Below are 7,142 nucleotides of genomic sequence, written 5' to 3'. Positions count from 1 at the left end.
CGGTGGGTGTGATTAACATTCGGAAGAGTGAGAGAAAAGCTGGAATGGCGGCACAGAGCATCAATCAAACAGCAGCACGCGCCGCCGATGACCCTCTCCATGAGATACAGAGTTCAGAGAGACTCCCCTCCCCTCCCCCCTTTTCTTTTATCCTTCCTTCTCTTTTTGTGCATTGCCTTGTCTGTCTTGACTTTGACTTTCTTTGTTTCATGCAAGAGCCGCCAAGTCCAGAAGGAATAGATTTGGAGACTTGCTTTGATCCTGTTGTTATGATTCTTTTATTTGCCTCGGCCACATCCTTCTCTCTGCTGCAGTCGCCCCACAAGATGCTTTGAATTAGAGCAGGAGATGGGATGAAAGGAGAGGAGAGGAGAGGAGAGGAGAGGAGAGGAGAGGAGAGGAGAGGAGAGGAGAGGATGAGAGAGGGTGAGTGATGCTCACAACCTGTCCTGCAGAGAGGAGCTGCTGGTCCTTCAGAGGAGAGTGAACCCTTTCCTTCCCTTTGCCTCAGTGGAGATCTCCTCCATCGTTACCTGTTTCCATCCATGCCGTTTTTTTTTTTTTTTGTTCATAATAATATTACATAAGGAGGCATTCCTGGAAATGAAGAAAAACCTCTAGCCAGAATGATTGAATACAAGCTGATCAACTGTGTCATATTTATTTGATTTACTTCAAACCAATGTGGACGAGCAAAGAGGAGGATGAGTGCATTCACTGTCACTCGAGGTGGTTTACGATCGTCGTAGCGTCTGAATCAACTTCTGGCGACGAGGCACCAAAAAAATGTCTTTATCACGCCAGAGTTCCCAGAGTTTTGGCGTACGTCTTGAAAATGGCATTTTTATTGCTCAGCGGGAGCAGGAAACACTTTCAGTAACTGGTCTGTCAGAAATACAACAGGAGGTGATGATGATGATGATGATGAAGATGAAGGTTTCCGATCTTTATGAAATAACTGAAGCTTTTTGGCGTTTGTCTTTTTTTCTTTCTTTTTTTCTGTGAATCCTTTTTGTACGCAGGTGCCACTTGAATCCAGGGTGAGTTTCTGTGGGTTTTGTCAACGACTACATGGTAAACAAACTGCTTCTCTTTTCAAACCGCACTTTTATATCCATTAAAGGGGAAGTTCACCCAAAAATGAACATTCAGTCATCGTCTCTCTATCGCTCAGCCTGTGTGAGAAACGCAGGCATGTTACATATTTACTTGTTGCCTGGGAGACTCCTGTGCAACTCCAGTATTGTTAAAATCCCAAACTCCATAAGTATGAAGGTGCCCAGTCCATGCACTGATACTCAAAGCACTTAATCTTGCCTCTCATTCTCAGACTGATGCTGACCTGTGAGTCAGGAGCCTGTCAGGGTTCTGTGTCTTGGCGTGGACAGAAAGAATTAGGGCTCGAACCCGCAACAAACCTGAAGACAGGATTTATCTCCCCGGATACAGTCGCCCCTGAAATTCTTTTTGAAAAGGTAAGCATGAGAGTAACTTCATTTTTGAATAAGAGCAGTGATAAATGTATCCAACATGATTTGCTAGGGTGAAAATCTCCACCTACGGACCATCCAGAACAAGGGTCCAGAACAAATAGTCAAGGAGTGAGGGAATTCAGTCCAGTGGTATTTCTGAGGTGAGGAATCTTCGCTCTCATGGTGTTGGTCGACAGTCTAATCTAGAAAAGGAAAATGTATCATTTACTTCATCACAAATAACTCATGGTGACAACGACCTCCGCCGAGGTCTTACTTATCCCTCGAGTCCAGTTGACCTGATGGGTGCTGACCCGTTGTTGTGGGGTTTTGAACCATAGCGCCGTTATTATTATAATACCTGTATTAAGCGTGAGGACAGAATTCCGCCTGGAATGTCTGTATTATTTGTCTCTTTTACCTTCCAGGCGACCTCAGAGAATCGAAAGAATATATGAGGAACGATTTTTCGAATGGATGGAACATTTACAGAACAGTGCATCTCCTTTTAAGGTTTTAAGACCTCTCCAAAAGCATCTGATTCCTTGGTTCCGGCAAAAATGCTTTAGAACGTCTTGAGCTAAGATGTGACGCCCCCTGGTTGAATCGCAAAAGATGAAATGTAGGAACGCACGGTTAAAAAAGCAGCTGATGTTGCAAAACCTAGCAGTAATGAGCATGCAGATGAATTATTTGATGAAATATGAGTTTTCAAATGAAAATCAGACTTCTCGGCGAGCAGCTCTGAGCAACCCAAGGCCTCGGAGAGAAGAAGAGTGAGTCAGAGTAACGGGGCCCCGGGGACATCAAATTAGCTCTGAATGTGTTGAGACGAGATGGTTGTTTGATTCGCTCTCTGGTGAAGTCGACTCGGTTGAGTACGGAAACTGCAGTAAATATAAAACAAGAGGCCACAGCTAGATGAAGTTTTTATAGCCATGATGAGCGATGATGAGTATTTGCCATGCAATGTGGTGAAGCCTTTAAAAACGTCCGTCTGCCACATGCTGCATGAAGAATTCCATTTTGGCTGTTGAATGTCTTTTGTCTGTTTTTTTTTTTTTTTTTTTTTTTTTTTTTTATTTGCACATGGCTCGTATTGTAGATGTGTTTATTTTGTCCACATAGTAAAATAATCATCAACAATTATAAAATTTGTTCATTCCAAAAAAAAAAATCTCAACTTGACCATGACCAACATGACCAGAGCCTTTAAATGAAAAAAAATATCAGGACTGAAAAAGGAAATGTCTCAGTCGAGTGCCTTGTGGTACTCCGATAGTCACTACACAGGAAGATTAACAAGTGGAAAACATTTGCAGTAAAGTGATAGATTTGATGTAATTAAATATGAATTGAATTGCAACATTTACCAGAATAAAATCAGCTAAATTTTATAAGGAGAATCTGTGCCCTGAAAAACATTTATAAAAAAAACAAAGGATCTTAATCCAACATATGCCAATATTTAAATTAATATGTGAACCTTACATAAATGCTGAATAACATTTTTTTCATTTGTCAGCTACCTTGTAAATTGTTAAACAACATATACATTAATATTATGAGCATGAACACCACAAGTAGTAAATTATTTCTAGATGTATTAGTTAACTGCTTATCAATACTGATCTAACCTTAATTGGTGTAACTTTAATGTAAAATTTAACGTTGTCAGACCGCAGCAGCTGGAATAATTTTTTTCCACAGTGAATTTCACAAAACGAATAAAATTGAACCTAAAAATATCACCACTTCTCAGAGAGCTTTTCGTTCAATGCCCTCATCGCACCGAGCACACAGCGCTCAACAGGTCCACTTGCAAGCTGACTGTTCCCACAACCAAGGGAATTCAGAGAGAGATAGTGGTGGTCCAGTTTGTTACTAGTGTGCACAACACTTGCTGCTAATAGTAACTGTTAAAAAAAACAATGCAGTAGAAAATATAAATTACATTTATGTTGTACATTTTGACAGTGTGGACCTTTGCTTACATGTCAAACACTTCATCATAATTTGTTTGATATGGAATTAAATCTACATGAACATCTGTGACTAGAGGCTCTGTAACATGAAAATTCCATATTCCATGAAAATTGTGTGTGTGTGTGTGTGTGGGGGGGGTGTATTGGCTTGGACCCACACCCACATGTGGGATAAATTTGACCGAGTAAGCACACGTGCACACACACACATACACACTCTTGGCAGGACTACTGTCTATCAAACACTGGCAGAAAAAAAACACAGCGTGCCACTTCATATGTCTGTATACACACACACACACACACACACACACACACACACACACACACACATCATCAGTAACTTCCTGCACATGCAAACGCATAGACCCTTTCATCTGAAAAACGTGGCGGCCGTTGCCATATGTGATGTGAGCTGCGATAAATAAAACAGAATCAAAATCTGAAATGTTTATGTGGTGTGGAAAAAGAAACCAGAGCGCGCAGGCCTGTTTCCCTCAGCGAAGCCCAAATTAAATACACAAAAACCAATTAGCAGCGAGTCATGTTATAAACTCACACAAACACGCAGCACCTGCAGCAGAACCAAACAGAACACCTCACACTTTGATATCCAGAGAAAAATCTTTTAGCTTTGAGCTCAGAAAGCAGAGCACACGATGGCGTTCTCGTCCTGATGGCTGACAGAGGGAACGTTCCCTTAGCTTACATTTGTTTTTCAGACAGTGAGCACAACGTCTCTGAGTCCAAACTTTACAAGATCTTACATCTGCCCCCATGATGGAAACAACACAACACACGTTGGTCATTCATTCATTTGTATACTGACGTTCACGGCGTTTATGAGTTTAACTGGATAGTTTTGACCAACCCTGTCTAGTCTATCTAGTCACGAGTCCTAACATCCACAAATAATCTGGGATTGGTAAACAAGGACTGTTGTTACCACAAGCTTAAAATATTGTTGCCTCTTTTTGTTCTACAGCATTAAAAGAAAATGTCAATGCGTATCACACTTGAGAAGGTACAGTTTGGTGCTAGCATGTAGCCTGGAGGAGAGAGAGAGAGAGAGAGAGAGAGAGAGAGAGAGAGAGAGAGGGATGCAACTCAAAGGTTTTGCTTCTCTCCTGTTCCTTCCTCACTGTGATGGGGAACTTTTAACTCCTGTTAGTTAATTAGTCTTTACTGACCCGCGTTTACTACCGTCTGAACCGTCGGTAGTTCTCATGAGGGCCATGTGACCTGGCCTGCGCATGCTTTTGTTGTCCACATACATGTTTAGTGCGAAGACGTGTTCTTGTGAAGACAAAAAGAACGTAGGGCTTTTAGTTTTTCGTCTGGTTTTCATTGAGGAATTTTGTCAGGTTTGATGCGCAATAAGCCAAAAAACCACTTTCAACTTCTCATATTTTAAAGTTTAGTCATGCCTAATGCTTCCCAAGAATTATCGAGCGTATCGAGAGCACCAGGAGCACGAAGGATGAGAGGGAGAGAGCTCCTGCATTCATGTTATTGTGTGGTAAATATCAGAAGTGCAACTGTTTTGGTTACACTTAGAGCATCTAGAGAACATCTTTTTTTCGTTGCCTGACAGTCACACAACCACCTGTCCACCTGTCGCTAACTCGCTGCAGATTTAGCCAAACTCACCCACTGAGTGGGCGTGTCCAGCGGGTGAGAAAATAAGAGGGGAGGCTTACTGTGGCGTCTCTGATTAAAGAGACGGGCTACGCTAATGGCTACCTGCAGCTCAGACCACAGGAGAGGACTAATTAGAGATAACTCACCCCCGAGAGGAGTGTCTAAACTTCTCTTAGAGGCTTCACACGCTCAGCTCAATCAATAACAGCGAGAAAAGCGCTTGAACGTCCTTTTGTCCCATCAGAGGTGCTAAACCCTGTGGGATCAGTGGGAATTCATGGATTGTCTCGAAACTACATTCCCCATCATTTATTTGCCCTAGACCTTTTTTTTTTTTTTTTTTAAAGATTCAGACTTATTTAAGGTTTTAAAAATTTAAAAAAAAAAAAAAAAAGCTCAAACAACAACAACAAAAAATGTGCCTTTAATAACTGCAACAATGACTTCCATTCAAGGGACTCAGCCGTGTGTAACAGACAGAGAGACTGAACCTTTGTCAACTCACTCACATTTTGCCTTGTTCTGTCGCACTATTTTTCTGGTAATAACGGCAGATTGTGTCTGAGGAACAGGAATTCATAAGTGCTTCGGTCTCCCCTCTGCGTCTCTGCGCTGAAACGCATCCAAGTGAGCATCGATCATTTAAGCTAATATCTCTGGGGGGCCTTGAGAGAAGAAATCCAACATGATAGTAAATCTCTCTGATTTTGGCTGTAGCGTTCAAACTTAATATCGGTGCCGACAAACCGCTCCGTCTCACTTCATTAAAGTGACGCGCTCTCGATAAAAATGTTCTCTTTTTACTGATGATTAAATAACAGAAACCAGTCTGCAGCACTGTGGGAAACCCGTTAATCAACAGAGAGCTTCAACTTTCTAATTGTGGAGCTAATTTTGGGTACTTAGCTGCCAGCCGTTACTTTATACTCCGTTTCACTTGAATTGAGACTTGTGGGTAAAAATCAAACATGTCACCTTGTTCGTCTCTCTGATTCTTGCTGTCAAATCCCAAAAAAATAATGTCAGAGCAGACAAAGTGCTCTTCATATTCGATACATATCTAGACACAGAAAATGCAGTTTTTATCTGTGGATACACCGTGAAATAGCAGTAAATAGGCTTTAGGATTTTTATTTATTTGTTTCTACATTTATTGATGATAAAATGAAGTTATTATTGTGATTGATTATGTGTATTATGATACATAATCAGCTGCCAGTGAGTCTTCTGTTATTCTACAGTTCTTTCAGTTACACCGACTGTCTTTGGAGGCTTTTGGGTAGAAATTAAATGAGATATCTTGTGGCTCCACTCTGTACTTTCTCCTTTCATTCTTGGAGAAATGCACAAGATGACTTCTAGAAATGTAAATCATATAACCCCCCCATACACGCACGCACACGCGCGCGCACACACACACACACACACACACACACACACACACACACACACACTCCTCATTTCGCTGGGATTTGAAAGCTCTGGAAACCAAAGGAGCCACATACTCCTCCATGGAATTCACTGAGAACAGGATGTTGGCTTCCCAGTCACGCGATGCTGCTCTCGTCCCAGCCTTCATGCCCAGTACACATCACTACCTCTGCCATGGAGGTTGCGTTTACAGCCGTGTTTGTTTATCGGTCTGACGGCTGCATCGCGCTAAAACTACCTATTTTCGTGAAACCTGGCGGAGTGGTGAAGGTGGGAAGAACTGGTTCACTTGGGGTGCAGATCTGAGACACTGAGCATCTTCAAACGTCACCCTCCACCAGATTAGAGCCCTCGGTCACACAGCTGAGGGATTAGACGGACCTCCCGACTCCATGTTTGTCAGATTATCAGGAGGGAAACTATAAGTGGCATTTATTTGAAAAATATTGATCCGATAGCCGTTACAACATTTGAGTAATCAGCAAAAGTTCAAGTTATTCCAGTTGAAGCCATGTCTGTGCTGTGTACTACATACAGTACTGCAGACTGCGTTTAATAATAGTACACAGTATAAGACTGTAAGATTAATTTAATATGCAATATTTCCAGATTT

General features: G+C 41.7%; 1 long non-coding RNA gene across 1 annotated transcript; it reads left to right on the top strand.

Annotated features, from left to right (window-relative positions):
- The first annotated feature begins 366 nt into the window (after positions 1-366).
- LOC147251786 (uncharacterized) lies at positions 367-1,596 on the top strand. The gene is made up of 3 exons (XR_015118809.1): positions 367-1,074; positions 1,331-1,475; positions 1,543-1,596. It is a non-coding gene; the product is annotated as an uncharacterized LOC147251786 (long non-coding RNA).
- The last annotated feature ends 5,546 nt before the right edge of the window (positions 1,597-7,142 follow it).

Source organism: Aulostomus chinensis, chromosome 12 (genome assembly GCF_037954235.1).
Source record: "Aulostomus chinensis isolate RoL2024-O1b breed Wild chromosome 12, RoL_Achi_v1.0, whole genome shotgun sequence".
In the NCBI taxonomy this organism is placed as follows: domain Eukaryota; kingdom Metazoa; phylum Chordata; class Actinopteri; order Syngnathiformes; family Aulostomidae; genus Aulostomus; species Aulostomus chinensis.
This window is presented reverse-complemented; position numbering and strand designations above follow the sequence as displayed.